Raw genomic sequence first — 25,428 nt, 5'->3', positions numbered from 1 at the left:
CAATGGAGACACTGTAATAGGTCACTTCTTCCCGTCCTAGGAAAAGCGGCGCTTCGAAGGGGACAGGCCCTCCCCGAGTTTTTCTCCCCCGCGTAGAGAGCTCTCGGTGGTCAAAGGTCCGGGAGGCTGGATTCGAAATAAACAAAAAAATAAAAAGGGTGATAAACACTTGCGTTAACTGGGGGTTAAAGGAGCGCAAGGGGTCCTTTCGCACTTCAAACACTTTGGGGGAGGGGTGAAGAGGCAAGATAGAAGAAGAAACCAAAATTCTTAACAAAGTCGCAAGGCTGCCGGGTCCCACGTTTCCAAGAAGACGGTGGATAATCGAGGAAGGCGGGGGAAAACCGGGTAGGTCCCCCTCGACTCCTTCAGCCCAAATTTCGATTTCCCTCCACTTCGATCCGTCCCGTTTCCTCCTCCCACACCCGCCCCAGGAGTCGAGAATAAATTGGTCGAGCGCCCGGCCTAGCCTAGTAGCCCAGTTCCTTAAGTCTCCTAGACCCTAGAGAGAGAGAGAGACCACGTTTTCTGGGAGACGGGAATAGTGGGCTGTAAAGAAAAAATTTTTTTTCTCCAGTGCCAAGTCTTTCTGGTAGAGAATCGGCTTGCTTTCTCTCCACAGCCGAAGCAAAAAGCAAACAAAACAACAGAAACTCAAAAAGCAAAATCCCTAAACCACTTAGGATCAGGTGCCAGAGTTCCGAGAGTAGAGTTCTTTTGGTGGGAAGGAATAGGGACCGCGGGGAAGCGAGGGTCCGGGAACTAGGGCGGAAGGCCCCTCGCTGGGGCGTGTCAGAGGAGGGGACAGGGAAGGGTGATGCCCGACTGGGCTGCCAACCTCGGGCTGCGCGCGGGGCGCAGGGGCCCGGGGGACGAGTCCCGAGCGAGTCCGGTTTCCGATTTCCCACGGCCCGGGGTTCTGCCGGACATCCCTAACGACCTCCTTTCGACCCCCCCCCCCCCCGCAATTAAAGAAAGAGGAAACGCAGCCCGATCCGATCCGCGGCGGAAGCGCTGCCAAACGAATGAGTAAGTCAGGCGCGGGCACGGCACCTTGTTTACCCCACTCGGCGGCGCGCCCCTGCGGGCGCCTCGTTCGCAGGCGGCGTCGGAGACGCTGAACCCAGGAGGCAGTCGGCCACGATTGGTCGGTGATAGGGAGGAGGACGCTGGGAGACAAGCGTTGCAGTGCTAGCTCTCTGCCGCTAGATGCCGCTCCTTCCCAAGAGGAGCCGAGCGCGGGTTCGTGGCCGACAGATGGCGCCTGCGCGTTCCATTCGCCTCCAAGTCGCCGAAGAGCGAACACCCCAAACAATCCCGAAGCGCCACCAAAAAAAAAAAAAAAAAAAAGAAAAAAAAAAAGAAAAAAAAAAACCCGCCGGATCCGACCGCCACTTTCAAAACCCCCCACCGCTCTAGAACCGCGGGAGCTTCCGTCCCTGAGTAGAATTCGAGGGTGTAAAGAAGAGGAAGGGGAAAATATCTTGTACCAGCCCAGGGGTGAAGAAGCCCCCGGCCTGAGAAAGAAGGAAGGAGGAGTGGGGGAGGCGAACAGTCTCGTTGCTGCCTCTGTGTACGCTGAGGGGGGAGGTAAGTTATAAAATGGCGGAGGCGAAGCTTCTAGAAGTTTGGAGGGGCACCCGGAGGGCGCGGGGCCCACTGTGAGGTGTGTATGGTTGAAATAGGGCGCGCGAGAGGAGTTGGGAGGGAAAGAGAATGGGCACTCTGTTGCCATTTAATTTCCCCTCTACTCCCTTTGCCCCCAGCGGGGCCAGCCATGGAGTGGGTGGCTAAGTCAAGACAGGGAGAAGCCTCCCCGTCCCCGCGTAACCCCCAACCCGTCTTTCTGCCTTCTCCCCCCAAGTGGCTACCTCAACACTACCAAGGAACTTCCAGCCCCCCTTCCTCCCTACCTCCTACTCCTAGAGTGGCTTTCTACTGCACGACTCTTCTTTTCGACTACCCTCGCTGAAGATTTTCTCTTCCTTCCCTCGCCCAACTCTCCCTCGGGGCCTCCACGGAGACCCCCCCCCCCATGGGTGGCCCAAAATGGAGAACGCGGAGCAGCGCAAGATGGAGGCTCCGCTTCTCTGTGTAGCATTAGATTTAGGTGCCTTTTCTCCGGCAGGCTCTTAAGCCTGGGAGAGCCCAAACTGGAGGTGGGGTGGGGTGCGAGCCGTAGTCGGGGGAGGAAAGCCGGGGAGGCCGTGGCTGGGGTGGGGGAGAGCGCGGTATCGTGGTGAGGGGAAGGAAGAGAGCAAAATGGTGGTGCTGGGAACCTAGGGGGGAGGGGAGAAGCGGAGGCTCAGTTGTGTATATTTGGGCCTCGGACCGAGGGAGGCGAGGGAAAATCTACTCTGATCACACCCCTCCCTCGTGCCCCCTCCCTTCTCCCTTCCCCTCTTTCCTTTCCTCCCTCCCTTCGCTCCCTCCCTCTCTTCCTCCCTTCCTAGAGAGGGAACAACATTCATGTGACGGGCCCCTCTGCTTCTCCCCCGCCCCATCATCTCCAGCGCGTGGTGGGGGAACTGCTTGGGAAAGCGATTGGCATCGATCTCTCCATCCCTTCCGAGGCCCGACTTCGGTCAGTTTTCTTCGGGCAACAATTTTATAAATAGGCTGGGGTCTGGCGGTGTTGGCCCCCGCGTGCAGACCTTGCCCCGAAGGGGGCCCTGCCTGCCTGGCATGGGAGGAGGGGGGAAGGGCGGGAGTGGAAGGCTGTTTGTTGGGGGGTTTTGGCGCCACTTTTGTTTTAGTTTTAGTGCTGCTTTTCGTTCCCACCCCCACCCGCACTGTCTTTCTCAAGGCACGAACTGAGCTGATCCTTGCCCCAGGTAGGCAGCTTCTGCTTTTTCCCTCCACACTTTTATTCTTGCTTGGGGTTGACTTTCTTTTTTCTTCTGTCGCGTACCCGGTGATCTGTGTACGGCGATTTTAGCACGAAAAGGGTCTGATGGGCCATGGGAGAGAGAAGGTGTGGGAAACAGCATCAAGTAGTTCCGCAAAACTTTGAGCCCCGTTCCCATTTTCTTCTGGCCTACATTCGTAAACGTATTGTTGATTTCTGCCTTTTTTTTTTTTCGTCGCGAGAAGGTCTTGTTTTGCCTTTAGTTTTTTATAAACCGCTGTACTTTCGACATTTAGTTTCCCCCCTCTCGGTGTATATGTCATTTTATTTTTAATCCTGAACTGTAATGGGTTTTATCGTGAGATTTTTCGTGCTGCAGTGTTCAGCTTTAATTTTTAATATTGCATTAGTAGTTTCCTCCGGTTTGTGAGACTTTCTCCTCCGTGGCCTAGAAATGTTTTATATGTTGTTGCCTACCACCCCTCCCTTCCCTCTCCCTCCTCCTTTCTCTTGGATGTAGTTTCTTAATTGAGGGTCATGGTGTTTGATTAAATGGTTATTTACGTTTACACGATATATCTATTAGAAACTTTTGATCTGTGGGATTAGGTTTAAGTAAACGAAAAGCTTGTGTTGCTTTGAAATGGTTCCTTAAAATGCGCGGGCCGCCCCCCCTCCCCCTGGTAAAGCCCCATCTTCCCCTCGTACTGGAGTGTAAATTCCATACCCCTTTTCTCCCACGGACCGCCGTATTTCACGGCAGCCACACCCTGTATTTGTCTCTGTGGATTGGACTCATTATCAGCTTAATTTAGTGACTCTTAAACCACCATGATGGGACTTGCTTAAGCACGAAGCTTCTTTTCCTGTTTAGTCCTAGTGGTTAGTGTCGAAAGAAGAATAATCGAGGTTTCTTGATGAAACCTGGTGCGGTCCAACCTCTGCCTTTTTTCTGTTGTCTTTTTTCCTACTCCGGGCTGTTGGCGGTGTCAGCACCGCTGCTGGGGGCGGGGGTGGAGGGGAGAAAGAGTCGGGTTACCGAAGTGCGTCATTCCTGGCTCTAGCAGGGCCTGCTCGGGAGCTGCTGGTGTTTGTTACTGTCCTCGCAGCACTTTCCTGCCAACCTTCTCTCTCTGCGTATTGGTTAGGAGCAAGAGCAGGAGGCGGTCTTCTAATTCTATCTGTAGCCTAGCGCGTTGCGTTTCAGGGTATATGTGAACTTATTAAAAAAAAAAAACCGGCCCTGGAAAGTGGATACATTTCTGGTTAATGACATACCATTCAGGTAGTTTAGGCTTGCTTTCATATATTTTCCAATGAACGGTGGGGTTAATTTTGAACATTTTAAACCACTTAGTTAAAATGCCTGGGTTTTTTTTTTTTTACATTGATATCAATCTATAATTAGGAATCAGAGGGACCAGTTAAGGCATAAGTGTTCAGCGGTTTTTCAAGTGGCTGAATTGTAATTTTATGACACGTTATGTTAAATAGTCTGGTTTTTTTCGTTTTGAGCCGAGGTGCTATACGAATGCAAGCTAATTGCAAATATTTAAGTTCATTTTCATCACATATTCCTTTTTATCCTTGTAGATATAATTTTAAATATGCCCTTTGGATCTTACGGACATTATTAAAATTCTTAAAGATGGCTATTTTTTTGTTTTTAACTGAATTCTTAAATTTTCCGCCTAACAAGTAGTTGTGTAGGGTGACAGTTACATTGCTAAATTCTTGACTTCTTGCTAGTCTTTGATACTTCCTATCTTTGGGTTTTTCTCGGTGTACTTATTGAGCACAGTCTTCTTCTTTTCTGAAGATAATAATTGGAGGAGGGAGTGGTGGGAGGTAGAGATGAAACAAAAGTGGCCTTGAGCTGATTGTAGCTGGATGATGACTACAGGAGAGCCCATTGTACTCTTATTCTCTCTACTTTTTTGTGTGTACTTGAAAATTTCCATAATTAAACAAAAAAATTTGAAGAAGAGATTTCAAATTGTCTTGGAATTTTGGTGTAATGACATGTTTATATTTACATATCAGTTATCTGCATGGAAAACTTCGCCATATATATGTATATATGTATATAAGTACTTACACAATGCCTGATACACAAACTTTCAAAAAAATATTTAAATCGAACCAATATAGAATAAGCAATATAAGTTCTTACAAATTGGCTGAACTTTAAATGTTAGTAACTTAGTCTGAATGTAGTCAACTTTTAGTTTCTTTTTTTAAGCCTCTGAAAACGGGAAAATTCCATTCTCAAAGTTTGTAAATTCTGCTAGTTGTCTATTTCATTAAGTTGGAGTTACAGTGAGTCAGTATGAAAGGGATTTACTATTAATAGGAGGGGCTTTGGCAGTTGCAATAAGTGACAGTGGAAGGGATTCGGGTGCCCTGGGGCGCATTCCTGGTAGGAAGATAGAGGTAGGAGTTGAATTCAGTTTCAGTATTTGGTGTTTAATGAATGGGTAGAGATGAGGATTGGAAAAGAAATGTACTTATTAGCCATTTTTTCCCACTGTGAAATAACTAGCATTCTAAGGTATCAGAGACTGGCAGTGGGGGTGGGGTGGGTTCTTTTTTTTTTTTTAACTGATATGAAAATGAATGTTTACCTATAAAATGAGTTAAATCCCACCCCTTTAAGGATTTGGTGCTGTAGTTAAAAGTCGGTTTGTAAAATATTCTATCCTTTTCTATAAAGGACATTCTGACCATTACCCATCAACAGTAAAAGTGCATTGCAATTAAAATCATCAATTCCCTTAATTAGTATATTTGTGAATTGCTCCTACACTCTTTGAAGGTAAGTGCCTTATTTTCTGCAGTTTTGTTTTGTTCAGTGTCATGCTTTTTACCCCTATGAGATTTTTGAATATATGGCAAAGTTCTAAAGGGAATCCAAAATAATGGGTATTTAATTTTTATGTTGGGTGAAGTGTGTTCCCTCATCATTATTAAAGCAAAATTTCACCCTCGTCTAGGAACAGATATTTCATAACTGTTAATATTAGTCTGTATATTCATATTCAACATTTTAGTTTTAGAAGAATGGTATGAGAAGACAGATTACATATTTTGAATGCAAATAATCTTAAATAGATGATGAGGATTGTGGCTTCGGATTTATTGTGGCAAGGTAACAGCTAAACTACCAAGCCAACAAATTATGAGTTTGGTAACTTTGAAGTGTATTTAGTTAGGATTTTTTTTTTAAGCTCAAACACTCCAGATTTTAATGAGATTAAATCCTATATTTCTTTTTCATTATTTTCTTTTTCAGTCTTACTTTATTAACTGGTGGTTGTCTGAGGACCTATGTATTAAAATGGGTAGGGAGGGGTGAGGAGCAGGCTTAGGCTCAAATAAATTATCTTTTGGGAATATAGTGTTAGATGTGAAAATATGCCTTGGACAGTTTAGTAGTGCTTAATATTCTGCATGTTTAACTGATGCCACCCACAGTCATGTGTGGGAAGGGAGTAAACAGTGAATAGCGTATTCTTTTTGCTTTTGGTTCTTTATAATAGATGGAAGACTCCAGTTTTTGATGCTGTAAGTTAACTTTTGAGTTTAAAATTTACATTAAATGGACACAATGAGCTGTTCATTATATCTTAGAAGGATATGGTTCACATCTCTTTAATGTGGTGACTTTTGTGCCTCACATGTTGGAAAAAAACAACCTGGTCGTGTAGTAGCACTTTGCAATTTGCTATTAGATTATTCAGATACTTGAAATGACAGTTTATTGTACAGTGGAGCACTGTTGTAAACCTATTTTGGAAGTTGGGGAGCTTAGCAAAGGAGAGGGATAGTCCCAGTTAGCTATGGGTATCATTATATACTGAAATGTGATTAATCATTGGAGAATAAAGAAGAAACTTTAAAGATCTAGGCTATTTTAAAAGTTCTTTACATTTTCCTTTTGTAGTTTTCTACATTTGTTACATGCATAGGACTTTTAATTTGTGGTTCAGTCAGTACTGTCCCTGCATAATATTTTCTCTGTATCTCTGGCTATCATGAGTGGTGGTTATTGCATGTTCTTTCTGTTTGGCAAAGATAATGTGAGAAAACAAAATTGTCAGTTAGATTTCTTTTTTTTACATCTCCTGAGTTGCCTGCTTTGCATTTAATCGAACCAAATTTTATATTTTTTCAGTGTAAGTGGTGTTGCTTGTGGAGTCTTAATTTTTGAATATGTGCTTAAAAAAAAAAAACTACGTCTCTTTTAGCAGCTGTGGTAATCTGCTACCTGAACTGTGTTCCTAATGTATGCTTGCTATAGTTCTATCTTTGATACTAACCAGAAGAAAACAAGAAGACTTTACATATGGTTAGTCAAGAGATTATTGAAATTGGTTTATATTCCCTATTCCTCCAAAGGAAGGAAGGGTGAATAATGTTAATGCTGTTCTTTTTTGTTTTTAATTGGAAAATACATTATTAGGATTGATGAGACCAACTAGAGAGATTTCTGTAAGCTCTGGAAAATCTAATGTACACTCAAAGGTAAAATACCTTTATAATGTCAGACTGTTGTTAGAAGGGGGAAAAAAGTAAGTTCTGTTTATAATTTTTGCGTGCATAACGTTGGTGTAATGGGATTTGACCTATAACTTGTTGAATCCTGAGATATTCTAAGAAACAGTTTATTTATTTATTTTTTTATTTTTTTATTAATAATGATTTTTTATTATATTATGTTAGTCACCATACAGTACATCCCCGATTTCCGATGTAAGGGTCGATGATTCATTAGTTGTGTATAACACCCAGTGCACCATGCAATATGTGCCCTCCTTACTACCCATCACCGGTCTATCCCATTCCCCCACCCCCCTCCCCTCTGTAGCCCTCACTTTGTTTCTCATAGTCCATAGTCTCTCATGTTTCATTCCCCCTTCTGATTACCCCCCCTTTCTTTATCCCTTTCTTCCCCTACTGATCATTCTAGTTCTTATGTTCCATAGATGAGAGAAATCATATGATAGTTGTCTTTCTCTGCTTGACTTATTTCACTAAGCATTATCTCCTCCAGTGCCGTCCATGTTGTAGCAAATGTTGAGAACTCATTCTTTCTGATTGCTGAGTAATATTCCATTGTATATATGGACCACAACTTCTTAATCCAGTCATCTGTTGCAGGGCATCTCGGCTCCTTCCACGATTTAGCTATTGTGGACATTGCTGCTATGAACATTGGGGTGCATATGGCCCTTCTCTTCACTACGTCTGTATCTTTGGGGTAAACACCCAGTAGTGCAATGGCTGGATCATAGGGTAGCTCAATTTTTAACTTTTTAAGGGACCTCCACACGGTTTTCCAGAGTGGCTGTACCAACTTGCATTCCCACCAACAATGTAGGAGGGATCCCCTTTCTCCACATCCTCTCCAACAATTGTTGTTTCTTGCCTTGTCTATTTTTGCCATTCTAACTGGCGTAAGGTGGTATCTCAGTGTGATTTTGATTTGAATTTCCTTGATGGCTAATGATTTTGAACATTTTTTCATGTGTCTGTTAGCCATTTGTATGTCTTCATTGGAAAAGTGTCTGTTCATATCTTCTGCCCATTTTTTGATTTGTTTATTTGTTTCTCGTGTATTGAGTTTGAGAAGTTCTTTGTAGATCTTGGATACCAGTCCTTTATCTGTAGTGTCATTTGCAAATATATTCTCCCATTCCGTGGGCTGCCTCTTAGTTTTTCTGACTGTTTCCTTGGCTGTGCAGAAACTTTTAATCTTGATGAAGTCCCATAAATTCATTTTATCTTTTGAGAAACAGTTAATTTAGTTTGAGTTTCTCTTGAATGCCAATAACTGTATTTTAACATTTATTGTTTAATCTTCTTAGCTACCTTGCAAGATAGGTGGTTATTATCATTTTACAGATGGGGAAATTGAGGCTGTCAGAATAAATGACTTGTACATGATAATAATTGACGGCCTGAATTCACACCCAAATTAATTTGGCCTCAAAACCTTGGCACTTTTTGTTGTTGTTGTTAAAGCTCACTAGTTTCCCTTAACTAAGCGGTTTAGGTCTTGGGTTATTTATCACCAGAAAGCATGTTTCATTTTAATATTGCAAAATGAAGATATTTTTTTTCAGATGTAGTGCAAGGTAAATGCAGATTTTTACACAGGGTTAGACGAGTTGCTGCCTAATGAAAGGTCTAAATTGTGTTTTATACTACAAGGTAGTTGAAATAAATTTGAGCTTTGGTTTTGTTTGTGTGTGCTCATACAAAAGTTCGTGCAATAATATGTTGAATTGTGTTCTTGATTTTTTGGGGGGGAGGTCATACTATGGTAGATAGAGTGGTTTCACTGAATTTTTCCCCTTATGTCATTTATGTTCTATATAGGCTAAGTGTGTCTGAGAATAGTTCCCCAATCATTCAGCTTATTTATTGAGTGACTAGAGTTGAAATATTTATTTTTATAAATAAAAATGACTTTTATAATTCACTGCTCTGAATGATTCTGTAAGGGGATTTTGTTGTTTTTATTTAATGGTACCTTAAAAATATTTTCTTTCCTTGTGTTAGTATCTCTGTTTGCTTCTAATTTGTATTCTAGTTCATTTTTTCACTTTATTAAATTTTCTTTTTTTTTGTTTTAAAGATTTTATTTATTTATTTGAGACAGAGAGAGAGTGGTGCGGGGAGGGGCAAAGGGAGAGGGAGAAGCAGACTCCCTGAGGAGCAGGGAGCCTGATGGGGGGCTCAATCCGATCCCTGGACCATGAGATCGTGACCTGAGCCGAAGTCAGATGCTTAACCGACTGAGTCACCCAGGCGCCCCAAATTTTCTTGTTCTAATTTGTATAGGTAATAGTTAATATTGGTGTCTTGGATTATTAGTAGGTTCATTAGTGATCAGTGACAGGAATCTTGGTCTCAGCTTTCTTTGCTTTTCCTCTTTTTCTTTTCTGCTTTTCATCAACTACAACTAGAAGTTCTCTTATCTGCAGGACTGCTAGATGTTGGATAGCTCGCCTACGATAAATTGACGGAGATGAGGTAAGACAATGTATAATACTTTTCATAGCCATGAGTCAAATTTATATATTTTATGTTAATTATTCCCTTGAGCTTCATTTTGTGGGAAATAATTTTTCTTTTTTTTTTTTTTTTTAAGGTTTTATTTATTTATTTGACAGAGAGAGAGACAGCCAGCGAGAGAGGGAACACAAGCAGGGGGAGTGGGAGAGGAAGAAGCAGGCTCATAGCAGAAGAGCCTGATGTGGGGCTCGATCCCAGATCGCCGGGATCACGCCCTGAGCCAAAGGCAGACGCTTAACCGCTGTGCCACCCAGGCGCCCCGGGAAATAATTTTTCTAGTGATGCAGTCTTCTACCCAGATTCTGTCTTTGTTCAATATTGAGTCTTTTCATCTGTATTTCCCCCTTTGTACTCCCAAGGATAACAAGACCCTGGTGTTCTACAACAGAATTATGCCCCAAGGCATCCATTGTATGTAATGAATTAGTTTCTCTCGTGTATATCTACAAAGATACTAGTTTTGTGCCATTCTTGGGAGAATTCAGGAAATCGTCATTCAAATCATTTTGAGTTCTCTGGTTAACATTGTGGTACCCTGGATGAGAAAGGCTGCAGAATATTAAGGGACTTGGTTTGGTGCTAAGCAGAGTTTTACTTTTCAGTTACTTTCCTGTCAGTAACCTTAATATAGCCTCTACTAAAACTTATGTATGATAAAATGTGAATGTAATTGATAATATTGCCATCTCGGGATAAATTGGTTAGTGTTGATTTCAAGCAGTTAGTGCTACTTAGTTGTTTCAAAAATTTGAATGCGGGAAGTTAAATGCATAATTTTATTTGTAAAAAGGAATATTGTAGAAGCTCTCTGTTCATTATACAATTCAAAACTTTTTATAAAAAGTGTTTGACAGTGACTAACATTAGCAATAGTTAACACTAACTGAACTATTACTCTCTGTCAGACACTGTTACAAATGCTTTACATGTATTACCTCTCTTAATCTTCATGACCCTGATACCCATTACCATATGATTTATTGCTCAAACCAGGATACTTTTGAGAATGAAAGGGGACACTAACTGGATGGCATTCTGGGATAATAGTATAAACTAGGACTGTCCCAGAGAAACTAGGATGTATGACGTCCCTGATTAATATCCCATTTTCCAGGAGGAAACCAAAGCATGGGGAAGCCCAGTACCTTGCCTAATTAGTAAGTGGTAGGAGGGGATTCACAACCTCTACAATTTATTTGGATGTGAAAGTGATTTAAATGACTTTAAACAGCCACATTCTGAGAGTTTGTTTATTTTTACTCTTGGGGGAATTTCTGTTGGTGTGGGGCTGATAGTAAAAGACAAGAAACAGTGTTTTTTAAATTCTACCTAGTAGAATTTCCAGTTGGCTTTTTTCAAGTGACTATTGGACTTTTGAGTGACTGTTTAAAAACAACTTCTGAGGTCCGCTGAAATTTAAAAAAAAAAAAGAGCCAAGATAACTACTTTTACTATTTACATCTGTGTTTTTCTTACGTATGATTCAGACTCCCCTTACTGTTTTCTTGGGAGGAAATGTTAATTGTATGCTCTTTCTTGGGGGTTCTTATGTGGAAACTTTCTTCTGAGAAGAAAACTGAAAGAAGTAATTTTGTGACTAGGGAGAAGTGGTGGTAGAAAGAAAAAGGTACAGTTTAGAGACTTATTTGAAGTTAAACTGATTCTGTAACATAATTTGAGAGTTAAGTCTTGTACAGATTGAAATGCCATTTCTTTTATTTATTATTTTATTTAAAGATTTTAAATTATTTAATAGATCATGTGCGCGAGAGGGAGCACAAGGTGGGGAGTGGCAGAGGGAGAGGGAGAAGCAGGTTCCACGCTGATCAAGGAGCCCAATGTGGGACTTGATCCCAGGACGCTGGGATCGTGACCTGAGCCGAAGGCAGATGTTTAACCAGCTGAGCCACCCAGGAGCCCCTGAAGTGTCATTTCATAAGATTAATAGTTTTATTTTTGGGTGACTTTTGTAGTTGTCTTCTGTTCCTGCCTGTTTATATTTGTGGTACATCCCACCCCCCCAAAAAAATGTTTACTGTAGGTGTGATTTCAAACATTTGGAGAAATGATTTCAGCATAATCTCAGATTATACTGTATCGTAAACTAAGATCCCCCCCTTTTTTTAGTGGGGGTGAGTGGTAGAGAGCTGATCTTTTGTTTAAAAATTACTGTTTTTTTTAAAAGATTTTATTTATTTGAGAGAGAGCACGCACACAAGCAGGGAGAGTGGCAGAGGGCAAGGGAGAAGCGGGCTCTCCGCAGAGCAGGGAGCCCAATATGGCGCTCCAGTTGGGGCTCGGTCCCAGGACCCCGGGATCATGACCTGAGCCGAAGGCAGACACTTAACTGACTGAGCCACCCAGGCGCCCCAGTAGAGAGCTCATCTTAAGAGGACTTTAAGTTTTTTCATACTTGGCTATTTTTTGGCCATTTTAATATTTTGTTGAGGAATTTGTGTGTTTTATCCCCTAGCTAGATCACTTTTGGAAGTTTTGTCGGTGTCAATATTTTATAAACAACTGCAAGGTTATTAAGTAGGTCTACTTAATTTTGTAAGTCTTTTCTTGAGTTCATTAAATCCATCCTGAAATTGGAAGTCGGGGGGATTGCATTTCTGACCAGATTTGTGGGCCACAGTCACTGGTAGACAAAAGGTTATTTTTTGTGGATTTGGCTTATTATATGAAATTAATACAGTTGGTATTTTAAAAAGCTATTGCTTGTTTTTTTTTAAAGATTTTATTTATTTATTTGGCAGAGATAGAGACAGCCAGCGAGAGAGGGAACACAAGCAGGGGGAGTGGGAGAGGAAGAAGCAGGCTCCCAGCGGAAGAGCCTGACGTGGGGCTCAATCCCAGAACGAGATCCCAGAACGTCGGGATCACGCCCTGAGCCGAAGGCAGATGCTTAACGACTGAGCCACCCAGGCGCCCCCTATTGCTTGTTTTTAACCTAGGGCTCATAGATAGGGTAGAGGTGTGAGAACCCTATCGAATTATGTACAAAATGTATGTGTTTCTTCAGGTTCTCAAAAGGGTTCATTGTTATTGGCTGGTACTTAAAGTGCCTACAGAGACAGGATATACAGTGGTCAACTAGATGCATAGTCCCTGTCCTCAGGTAACATTGTCAGTTGGGCTTTATCACCCCAAAGGGATTAAAAACAACACTTTTAAAAAACACCGGGTACTGGGGTTACTATATATTAAAGAATATTAGGCCAAAACCAGTAGCCATCAATGCAGTTGTTTTTGATACGGTGTCCTTAATTTGAGATTAGTGACAAGTATTTTTTTTTAATATTTTATTTTTAAGTAGTCTCTATACCTAACATGGTGCTTGAACTCACAACCCCAAGATCAAGAGTTGCATGTTCTACTGACTGAGGCAGCCAGGTGCCCCCGGCGACAAGTATTTTTAAGGACTACTCTGAAAAGCTTTGGGGGAAAATTAGCAATTGAGGACTGTAAGTGTAGCCTTGGAATGCTTCAGTCTTTGGTGGTTGTTAATAAATGAAATTAAAAGAGCCCATGATCATCCCCTATAAGTAGTTACTGTTATCCAAAAGTTGAGATCTTATGGTTTTGTGTAAAAGCAAAAGAGGCAATCGGCACTTTTTTTTTTTTTTTGAAGATTTTATTTGTCAGGGAGAGAGAGAGAGAGTGCAGGCACAAGCAGGGGGAGCGGCAGGCAGAGGGAGAAGCAGGCTCCCTGGGAGCAAGGAGCCTGAGGCAGGACTGGATCCTAGGACCCCGGGATCATGACCTGAGCCGAAGGCAGATGCTTAACCGACTGAGCCACCCAGGCATCCTGGCAATCACTGTTATATGGCACTCTTGTGTGTCTTTATTTCATGTTCTAAATCCTTGCTTTTATTTATTTTTTATTTTTTTATTTTTTTAAAAGATTTTATTTATTTATTTGACGGAGACAGCCAGCGAGAGAGGGAACACAAGCAGGGGGAGTGGGAGAGGAAGAAGCAGGCTCCTAGCGGAGAAGCCTGATGTGGGGCTCGATCCCAGAACGCTGGGATCACGCCCTGAGCTGAAGGTAGATGCTTAATGACAGCGCCACCCAGGCACCCCTAAATCCTTGCTTTTAAATAGGAATTTTGGGATGCCTGGCTGGCTCAGTTGGAAGAAGATGCAACTCTTGATCTCAGGGTTGTGAGTTTGAGCCCCATGTGGGTGTAGAGATTACTTTAAATAAATAAACTTTAAAAAAATAGGGACTTAGGCTATATATTTTTGTGTTTAAGTTTTTGACTTTGAATTCTTCGTTAGAACGTTAGCTTGAAATGTCTTTGTAGCAGTATGTGATACTCATTAAATTTATTCTCTATATATAATGCATATGATGATTTAGGTTTGATATATTTGTAGTATTTCCATTTAAGGATGGGGATTATGATATCCTCTTTTCTTGGATCTCTGATCTTTTCCCCCTTTTTTTAAAAGCAAGAAGAGTTTTTCCACACTCACCGATGTGTCTACTGCCTTGTACCTAATTTGCAAACTTTGTGGCAATTAGAATGTTACTACAAAGAACACGGTTAATATCCTCTTACTAAAAAAGGCCTTTTTTGTGGTTTAAAGAAATAGTTTTAAAGATAGGAACATGAACCTTTGAGAATTTCCCTTTTACACTAAAGAAATAGAGAAAATGTAGGAAATATTAGCAAAGCCATAATATTTTTCCTTTGGGATATATCCCTCCCTGTTTCCACTACTCATTCAGGCCAAAAGACATTCCTCAGACTTTATTCCTGGCAGGAAAATTGAGGAAGTGGTGGTAGCCATGGTTGGCAGGGAAGCTGAAGCATGAAGGTATGTTTTTGGAAAGCAAATTTGTCAATGACAAATGGATTTTTCCAGCTCTGTGTATATATACTTTTTTGAGTTTTGATTAAATATCAATGCATAAAGTGCTACTATTCATTGAGGAATATTCAGTAGTTGCATTCATATTTGGGTGTTCTAAATGTACTTGAAAAATTTCAGAGGGATTATTTGGACAATATGGGATTATATTAGAAAAGATTCTTTAGTGGGAAATTATTTCCTAAACTTTTGAAGTTAGACTGAAACACAGGTATCCAGGTTGCTGCATAAAAATAGCAAATCCTCCATGAAAGGTAATTATTTATGTGTATAAATATATAGTGTTTAAATGTACAATATTGCTGAATATCCACATTTATCTCTTACAAGTAGATTGTTAACTTCTTTAGACTAGGAATTATGTTTTTATCTAATTTTGAATTCTTGTGTCATGTGGTATGTTACACAGATTCTCAAATGATAACTGAATTAAAACCTTAGGTTTTCTAGAAATTTAACCCTGCATTATAATTACATTATTAATATTCATATTAAAGAGCTGTGTGTTGGAAGAGAAGTAATTAATTTCCTCTAGTTGGCTTTGCAGTGATAATAAACTTTAAGTTTATATCTATAAGATATCATTTACAGCATCTACTAGATGGCAAGTTGTAGTACGTTCTCTAACACTGACTTTTTTCTTAAACACCCCTGTGATGTAGTGGGTGGTATTTTCATTTACTGAGGTTCCAGAATGGTTAAGTGACTTGCCCAAGTTCACTCAGCTAGTAAATGGCAGAGCATACTCTTGAATCCAATTCTGCCCAGTTCTAGCATACTTCTTTACATGGTGATACACTGCCTCCCAGTGGGGTGATTTATAGATTTCTTAGTGATACCTTTTTTTGGGAAAGAGAATAAAAGGAGACAATAATTGGGGCACCTGTCTGGTTCAGATGGTGGAACATGCGACTCGATCTTAGGGTCATGAGTTCAAGCCCCATGTTGGGCATAGAGCTGACTTTAAAAAAGAGAGAGAGAGAGTGGCGTCTGGCTGGCTCAGTTGGTGGAGCATGCAACTTTTGATCTTGAGGTTGTGAGTTCAAGCTCCATGTTGGGCATGGAGCCCACTTAAAAAATAAACTAAAAAATTTTTTAAAAAGGAGACAATAATCCAGAATTGTTGAGACTGAGGAGGAAGATAAACTTCTCAAAGTAGTCAGAGGGCTTTTGGAAATTAAGTAGGAGAAAGGCTGTTTTTCCCTGCTTTGGGAATTAAAAGCACATTTTAAAAAATACATTTTTATTTTTTTTTAAATATTTTATTTATTTATTTGAGAGAGACAAGAGCGTGAATGGGGGTAGGAGCAGAGGGACAAGCCAACTCCACGCTGAGTGCAGAACCTGACTAGGGGCTTGATCTCATGACCCTGAGATCATGACCTGAGCCAAAATCAAGAGTCAAACGCTTAACCAACTGAGCCACCCAGGCGCCCCTAAATTTATTTTTTAATTCCAGTTTAATTACCATGCAGTGTTACATTAGTTTCAGGTGTATAGTATAGTGATTCAACAATTCTTTACCCAGTGCCCATCACAGTAAATGTACTCTTAATCCCCTCCACCTCTTTCACCCATCCCCTCGCACACCTCCCCTCTGGTAACCATCTGTTTGTTCTCTGTATTTATAAAGACTGTTTTTTTGTTTGTCTCCTTTTTTCTTCATTTGTTTTGTTTCTTAAATTTCACATATGAGGGAGATCATGGTATTTGTCTTCTTCTGACTGACTTCACTTAGCATTATACTCTCTAGATCCATCTATGTTGTTGGAAATGGCAAGATTTCATTCTTTATGACATATATATATATATATATATCTTTTTTTTTTAAAGATTTTGTTTTATTTTCTAAGTAATCTCTACACCCAGCTTGGAGCTCAAACTTAAAACCCCAAGATCAAGAGTCACATGCTGCACTGACTGAACCAGCCAGATACCCCTCCACCACATCTTTATCCATTCATCTATTGATGAACAATTGGGTGCTTCCTTATCTTGGCTATTGGAACTAATTCTGCAACAAACATAGGAGTGCATACAATTTTTCCAGTTAGTGTTTTTGTATTCTTTGGGTAGATACCCAGTAGTGGAATTACTGGATGGTATGGCAATTCTATTTTTAGTTTTTTGAGAAGCCTCCATGCTGTTTTCCGCAGTGGCTGTACCAGTTTGCATTACTACCAACAGCTATCAAGGATTCCCTTTTCTCCACATACTTGCTAACATTTGTTGTTTCTTGCGTGTGTGTGTGTTTTAAAGATTTTATTTATTTATTTGAGGGAGAGAAAGAGCGGGATGAAGAGGAAGAAGGAGACTCCCTGCTGAGCAGGGAGCCTGATGCAGGGCTCCATCCCAGGACCCCTAGGTCGTGACCTGAGCTGAAGGCAGAAGCTTAGCCAACTGAGCCACCCAGGCACCCCTCTTGTGTGTTTTTTTAAGTAAACTCTACTCCCGATGTGGGGCTTGAACTCATGACCCCTAAGATCAAGAGTTGCATGCTCTACCGACTGAGCCAGACAGGCACCCCGCTGCTTGTATCTTTGATTTTTTTAAAAGATTTTATTTGTTTATTTGAGAGAGCACAAGCAGGGAGGAGAGGGAGAAGCAGACTCCCCTGCTGTGCAGGGAGCCTGCCATGGGGCTCGATCCCAGGACCCTGGGATCATGACCCAAGCTAAAGGCAGACCCTCAACTGACTGAACCACCAGGCACCCTGTATTTTTGATTTTTTAAAGATAATTATTTATTTGAGAGAGTGTGGGTCCACTTGCTCGAGCACACCCACCCACATGAGCAGGGGGAGGGGCAGAGGGAGAAGCGGACTTTCTGTCAAGCAGGGAGCCTGATGCAGAGGCTCAGTCCCAGGACCCTGAGATTATGACCTGAGTTGAAGGCAGATGGTTAACTGACTGAGCCACCCAGGCACCCCTCTTTTTTAATTTTTATTTTTTAAGATTTATTTGAGAGAGAGAAAGTGAGCGGGGGTGAAGGACAGAGGGAGAGAGGAAGAGAGAGAGTATCTCAAGCAGACTCCCTGCTGAGCTTGGAGACCCACTTGTGGAACTGGATGGATCCCACAACCCTGAGATCATGACCTGAGCCAAAATCAAGAGTCAGACACTTAACTGACTGAGCCCCCCAGGCCCCCCAGAAAGGTTTATTTTCTACCAATGGCTGATAGAGTAAGTCATTCTCAGTCTGAAGTTAACATGTGATGTTTCATATTTTGTAGCAAGCATCAAGTAACACTGAGAAGAGGGTTGGATGGGGAGGAGATGATAAAGTTTGTTATATTCTACCTGCCTTAATCCTCAGTAATGTGACACCTGAATTAATTTTTAGTAGTTAGGGACGCTTGGGTGCTTGGTTGGTTGAGCTGCTGCCTTAAGCTCAGGTCATGATCCCAGAGTCCTGGGATCCAGCCCTGCATCCGGCTCCTTGCTTGGTGGGAAGTCTCCTTCTCCCTCTGTCTGCCACTCCCCCTGCTTGTGTGTGTGTGCGCGCGCTGTCTCTTTCTCTCTCGACAAATAAATAAAATCTTTAAAAAAATAAAAAAATTTTAGTAATTCAACTTGTTATAAACTATGAAATAAAGTGTTATTGGAAGCATTGTTGGCATATATCTCACTACTAGTGTTCCTACTCAAGGACAATAACACTAATAGGAACAATCTGTTCAGGTAAATCGGTCTAAGTCCAGGCAACATTATGTTAATTTTTGGTGGTATATATTTTTTCATTTTCTCCTGTCTCTGTTTTCTGTGCTTTTCCACTTCCAGTGTCTTTACGATTTCTAAAATTCTCCATGGGAAGTAGAAACATTTTGTTGCTGATTTCCTTTTTCTTAAAAAAAATTTTATGCTATTACTAACACTAGATAACCAAATGCTAGGCACTGAAAGAGAAGTGATTTCAAAAAGTAACCCATTTAATCCTCCCAGCAGCCCTGTGAAGTAGGTACTATTATTATTTCCTGTTTACAATTGAGGAAACAGAGGTGCAGAGCAAAAACGAAAAATTGCCCGAGGACACTTACCTAGGAAGTGGTGGAGCTTTGATGTGAACCCAGGCAGTCTGGCTATAGAGTCCGTGTTCTTAACGCTACATACAGCACCATACTACTGATTAGTTAACAGTAATGTGAATCGGGGCGCCTGGGTGGCACAGCGGTTAAGCGTCTGCCTTCGGCTCAGGGCGTGATCCCGGAGTTATGGGATCGAGCCCCACATCAGGCTCCTCTGCTATGAGCCTGCTTCTTCCTCTCCCACTCCCCCTGCTTGTGTTCCCTCTCTCGCTGGCTGTCTCTATCTCTGTCAAATAAATAAAATCTTTAAAAAAAATAGTAATGTGAATGGTTTCCTCATCTTGGCAGTGTATTATTTTAAGTCCTCTCTTTAATTGTAGAGTGTGTTTGTTTATCCTTACAGGAATTTTAGGTGTTGGCAGAGGATTGGGCAAATTTCTGATTCTCAGGTTTCCCAGCTGTAAAATAGGTGTAATCCTATCTGCTTTATGTTATTATTTTTTTTAAAGATTTTATTTATTTGAGAGAGAATGACTGAGTGAGAGAGAGAGAAGGAGCAGGGTATGGGCAGAGGGAGAGGGAGAAGCAGACTCCCCGCTGAGCAGGGAGCCTGATGCAGAGCTCTATCTTGTGACTCTGGGATCTATGATTTGACCCAAGCTGAAGGCAGATGCTTAACTGACTGAGCCACCCAGGCACCCCTATCTGCTTTATGTTATTATGGGGATTATATAACAGTACTTTTTCTGAGTGTTGTCTTATGTGCTGGGCAATATGCTGAGGGTTTTGCCAGCATGATAGGTGCCCAGATAACTAATATTCTCATTTTTTGAGTACATTCCACCTCTCAGATACTTGATGTAATATACTCCCTTTACTTCTTTATATGACATAGGGGATGTTATGTACTCAGTTTACAGATTGGAAAACTGAGGCCTAAAGAAATTAAGTAATTTGCCCGAATAATTGGGTTCCTACCTTAGGGCCTTTGTATTTGCTGGTCCTTCTGCCTGGCTTGGTTCCTCATTTATTCAGGACTTTTTTTTTTCAAGTAATTAGACTTTCAGTGAAGCATTCCTTGGTCATGTTATATAAAATAATATCCTTTGCTTCCAGCATTCACTTTCCTCCTTAACTCTGGTATTGTGAGACTCACTAGACTTTATTTGCAAGCTGAGCCTGAATTAAACTGATTTACTCTTAATGCACCAAGATGAGCATTCCCTGGAATAGAGAACTGCTGTGGCACGTGCTTGGGCCTGTTTTGGGTTGGGAGTAGGGAGATCCGCAAAGTCTTGTCTCACAGTTTTTAGAAGCCTTTTCTCATGAATTGCCTTCAATTCCAGGAGGAGCATGTGCACTCAGCTCAGTTACATTCTGTGAAGCCTTTTATCTTTTAGTAGAGGTCTGCCTTCCAGCTTCTTCTTACTGTCTTAAGTTTCAGTCCCCTTGTTTTGCCTAAAGATTTGTTCATTGAACTTTTATAGTGTATTTGTAATGAGCATAGTGTGGAGGTAGATGTGAAGTAGGGAGGTTGCTTCAGACAGGAGGATTCCTAGCTTTGCTACTTATAAATCAGTAGGAAATAACATACATATAACATACGTGTATACAAATTTATACATATGTGTGTGTTTAAAAAACTGTCATGTATTGAAACTTGCAATGATTTTTAGTTAATATTTTGATAGCACATAACTCATTATTTTATGATGTCCTGGAGTGCATACCTCTTTCTTTGTTTCTACTTCTTGAAAAATTTCTTGGAGTAATTTATGTAGTTGAAACACAGTAGTGATAATATTGTACTGTGCTCTTGCATTTAAATAGTAGCTGATTTTGGAGAGAAAGAGATGAATTAGATTTTAGATACTTCAACCTTAAGCTGATATTATGCAACTGGAGTTCAACAGATAGAGGAGCAGGAGATATATGTTAGGGATTCCTGTGCGTAGAGTACCTTGGCTTTTAGAGGCGCAAACTTGTAAAAAGGATCAGAGGGTCAAGGGTGAAAACTCATTGTTGGACAAGAGGAAGAAGTAGGACCGTTGATAGAGAGTGGTCAGGGAGATAGGAGAAAATCTAGGAAAATGTAGAATAAAATCCATAAGTGTCTACATTTGAAAATAATCCAGATGGCAAGTTCTCTCCTTTGGGAGATGCTTTTAAATTGTACACAATATAAAAACTAGTTCCGATTATGTCGAGTTGAAATTATCTTTAAAGTTGTTGTAATCAGTGATTATCCTTATGTAGATTGTTTTCTTTGTGGCATCTCTTGGGAGTTGGGTTCTTGCACACCGGGTCCCAAGTTACCAAGAATAAGACTAAGCTGGGAAGGAGTCTAGGACAAGAAGGGAGGACATACCTGACTTACTACTTTCTAAAAAGTCAACTAAAAATTCATTGGAATTATTTTGTATGAAACGTTTATGTTACTGTGGATAATCAAAGAACCAATTGTATTTAAATATGTGTGTGGTATTAGTACATTGCAATTTGATGTCCTCTGCAAAGCAGCTATGATTATTATGATTGGATTTGTTGGAGTCTATTTTGAAAAGGAAAACCTTTTTTTCTTTCTTCCCTCTGTACTTCTATGTGAAATAAAGTGTGTAGGTAACCACTTCAGTTTTCTTCAAGTTTTGTGGGAAAGTTATCTTGGGTAGAAATAATACCAGACATGAGTATCTTATAAAATTTTCTCACTTTCCTGCTACTTGGGATAATATTACAAAGAGAAATTATTGTTACCCATCTGGAAAACTACCCATAATTCTAATGCTTTCTTCATTCCAAAAATATTTATTTTTTAAATTTTGGTAAACGTAAAATTTTACCATTTTGAGTGTACAGTTCAGTGGCATTATTCCTTGTGCAAACATTACCACCATCCGTCTCCAGCATTGTTTCATCATCCTATAATGAAACTCTGTACCCATTAAACAACTTCCTATCTCACCTCTGCCCTCGAACAGTCCCTGATAAACCAGTGTTCTCCTTTGTGTCTATGTATTTGACTATTCTAGGTACCTCATAAAAGAGGAAGCATAGAATATATTTCCTTTTGTGACTGACTTATTTCACTTGACATAATGTTTTCAAGGTTCATCTATTTTGTAGGATGTGCCAGAATTTCCTTCCATGGCTGAATAATATTCTGTTGTATATATATAACACATTTTGTTCATCCATCCATGATGGACATTTGGGTTGCTTCCACCTTTTGGCTATTGTGAAGAATGCTGCTATGAATGTGGGTGTGCAAATATCTTTTTGAGTCCCTGCTTTCAATTCTTTTGTGGAATACCCAGAAGTATAATTGCTCCACAGATATTTGAGTGTCTAGTATGTGGCAGGCACTGTACTAAGCACTGGAGATAAAGCAATGAACCCGTTCCCTGCCCTCAAAGAATTTAGTCTGCTGGTGATAAAAAATATTAAATAAGCAGTTACAGTTAAGTATGTTAAATGTTAAAAAGGGCAAGTACAGAGTGCCTTGTGTATGATTTATATGGTTGTAATGTATATATTGTTAGACGAATACAAAACAGCAGATGCTTTCCCATATTCCAGTATAATCCCCTGCAGCACCCCACTCCCTACACCACTGCATGGAAATCTTTTCTGCTTTTTTTCACATTTAAAAAGTTAATGCCTAGAATTTATTTTTGACCACGATGTGAGGTAGGGCTATTGTGATACTGTGATTTATAACAAGTACATATATTTGGTCTTTGATCCCATTCCTGGCACAAAGCTCCTAAAACCCTTTGAATTTCCTAAGTGTTGAGAGAGATTAAGGTGTCTTTAACTACGTTAACGAGGTTGCTTTTGGAAAGCACTTGAGGATGGGGCTGGTTGGTTGCCAGTGGTGCCAACCCTGTGAGGAGTGGGAGGAGGGGCTGGAGATGGGATCCAGTCACCAGTGGCCAATGATTTAATCCATCAAGTCTCTGTAATAAGGCCTCCATAAAGACACAAAAGAACAGAGTTCTGAGAGCTTTCAGGTTGGTGAACACCTGGAGATTGGGGGAGTGGTGAGCTCCGAGTGGGCAGGGAAACCTTGTGTCCTTTCTCTGTACCTTGCTTTATGTGCCTCTTCCATCTAGCTGTTCTGGGAATTATATGCTTTTATAATAAACTGGTATTCTAGTAAGTAAAAAGCTTCTCTGAGTTCTGTGAGCTGCTCTAGCAAATTAATTGAACCTGAGAAGAGGGTCTTAGGAGCATCTGATTTATAGCCAGTTAGGAACTACAGGTGATAACCTGAACTTGGAACTGTCCTCTGAAGTCCAGGGAGGCAGTCATGGCAGTCTCCAATCTGTAGCCCATTGTCAGAAGCACAGGTAACCTGGGTTTGCAACTGGTGGCAGAAGGTGGTGGTGGTGAGGGCAGTCTTGTTGGACTGAACCCTTAACCTGTGGAATCTGATACTATCTCGAGGTAGATAGTGTCAGAATTGAGTTGAATTGTAGGACACTCATCTGGTGACTGGAGAATTACTTGGTGCTCTTTGGGAAGAAAAACACATTGGAATTGGGCCTCAGAGCCAATTTATCTGTACATGTTTTTTTTCCAAGATTTTATTTATTTATTTGACACACAGAGAGAGACAGCCAGTGAGAGAGGGAACACAGGCAGGGGGAGTGGGAGAGGAAGAAGCAGGCTCCCAGCGGAGCAGGGAGCCTAATGCGGGGCTAGATCCCAGGATGCTGGGATCATGACCTGAGCCAAAGGCAGATGCTTAACGACTGAGCCACCGAGGTGCCCCTATACATATTTTTATCTTTTTTTTTTTTTTAAAGATTTTTTAAAATTTATTTGACAGAGAGAGAAACATCCAGTGAGAGAGGGAACACAGGCAGGGGGAATGGGAGAGGAAGAAGCAGGCTCCCAGCGGAGGCGCCTGATGTGGGGGCTCGATTCCAGGACTCTGGGATCATGCCCTGAGCTGAAGGCAGATGCTTAACGACTGAGCCACCCAGGCGCCCCCATACTTTTATCTTTTTAAAAAAATTACTTGAGTTATAGTTGACATACAATATTACATTTGTTTTAGGTGTACAACATAATGACCTTTTGCCTTTTTTTGTGCCATGCCATAAACTACCTAATAATTTTCTTGTACATTTGTGTGTCTCTTCCCCCTCTGTTTTAGATTGGAGGCGCTGCTTCTATGAGTAGTTTTGTGGGTTTTTTTTTTTTCCTAATTATGTCCAGCAGTGGGATAATGCTGTCAATCAGTATGAACTTTTTAAATCTCTAAGTAACTGAAGATTGAATGTTTTCCAGTAGGCTTGTACCCACCTAACAGTGCCACCGTAGCTGTGATGTACGGTAACTACATTATCCCTGCTTTGGAGATGTTATTTTAAGCAGTTTTGCCAGTGATATCGCAGATGCTTTTAATTTGTGTTTCTTTATTAGCTAGAAGGAACATTTCCTCTTATTTTTGAGCAAGGTATTTTGAGTGTGACAGACAACACTTAAGTTTAACCTGAGGGCCTTTTAATTATGAGTATATAATAGTTTTCTGGTTAATTACTGGTAGTGATGGTTTTTAGTATTAAGTAGATGTATCTAATTATTTTAAATTGGATCTGTGCATTATTTTGTAATGTCTGTTCACTTTGTGTTTTTAGTTCATTTCAATATACAAGTAGCAGTTACTTAGGAAACCTGCAATAATCTATCCATCCTCTTGTCTAGCCCAGTGCTAAGTTGCATTCAGTGGACAGTTTGTAGATGAGATGTTTTGAAGTATTTTATAAACAGTATGAGAACCAGGGGGAAAAGCCCAGATTTTTTTTCTTACTGCAATGTGATCTTTTTAGCAATGAAACCTACAGTGAAATTAAATTTTTAGTAGTTCAGCCTGTTTCTTGATAGTAATGCTTATTTTTAGTTATGAGCAGGGGGGTAGATAAAGTAAAATTGGCTGTTAGACATTCTTTTTTAAAAAATTACATGATTAAAAAAATAATTACATGATTGCATTTATAGTTATGTCAGGTGGTAGTCCAGAGACTACTAGAGGAAGAAAGTCCATAGATTCCCTATTGAGATTTTGTCAGTGCCAAGGCATTGTGAAACCAATGGAAGAAGATACTCTTCTTTCTTTAGGATTTCTGAGAATGTTCTGGACTATCTAACTTTCAAGTAATTAAAGATGCACTGGTAACTTTAAAAAAAAAAGAGGAGCGCCTGGGTGGCACAGCGGTTAAGCGTCTGCCTTCGGCTCAGGGCGTGATCCCAGTGTTCTGGGATCGAGCCCCACATATCAGGCTCCTCTGCTAAGAGCCTGCTTCTTCCTCTCCCACTCCCCCTGCTTGTGTTCCCTCTCTCGCTGGCTGTCTCTATCTCTGTCGAATAAATAAATAAAATCTTAAAAAAAAGAATTTATTTATTTATTTAGAGAGTGCAAGTGGGGGGAGGGATAAAAGAGGGAAAGGGAAAGAGAATCTGAGGCAGACTCTGCGCTAAGTGCAGAGAGCCCGACATGGGGCTCAATCCCAGGACCCTGGGATTATGACCTGAGCCAAAGGCAGACGCTTAACTGACTGAGCCACCCAGGTGCCCCAACTTTTTTTTT

The 25,428-nt window shown here is 40.9% G+C and overlaps 1 protein-coding gene across 10 annotated transcripts in view; it reads left to right on the top strand.

The window, feature by feature from the left end:
- The first annotated feature begins 323 nt into the window (after positions 1–323).
- The window catches only part of STAG2 (STAG2 cohesin complex component), a 131,232-nt gene continuing 106,127 nt past the window's right edge, over positions 324–25,428 (top strand). For 2 of the 10 annotated variants that reach the window (XM_087859571.1, XM_087859562.1), the window contains exon 1: positions 1,452–1,590. The gene's annotated coding sequence lies outside the window, so the exon portion shown is untranslated. Of the gene's footprint in view, positions 349–1,451; positions 1,591–1,619; positions 1,667–2,053; positions 2,160–2,372; positions 2,585–2,758; positions 2,835–4,682; positions 5,664–9,819; positions 9,887–25,428 lie in introns of those variants that run through there. The other 8 variants (XM_087859565.1, XM_087859563.1, XM_087859564.1 and 5 more) reach the window with 8 other exon arrangements.

The sequence above is a fragment of the Ursus americanus genome, chromosome X (assembly GCF_024610735.1).
Source record: "Ursus americanus isolate L20-20 chromosome X, mUrsAme1.1.p, whole genome shotgun sequence".
Lineage (NCBI taxonomy): Eukaryota > Metazoa > Chordata > Mammalia > Carnivora > Ursidae > Ursus > Ursus americanus.
This window is presented reverse-complemented; position numbering and strand designations above follow the sequence as displayed.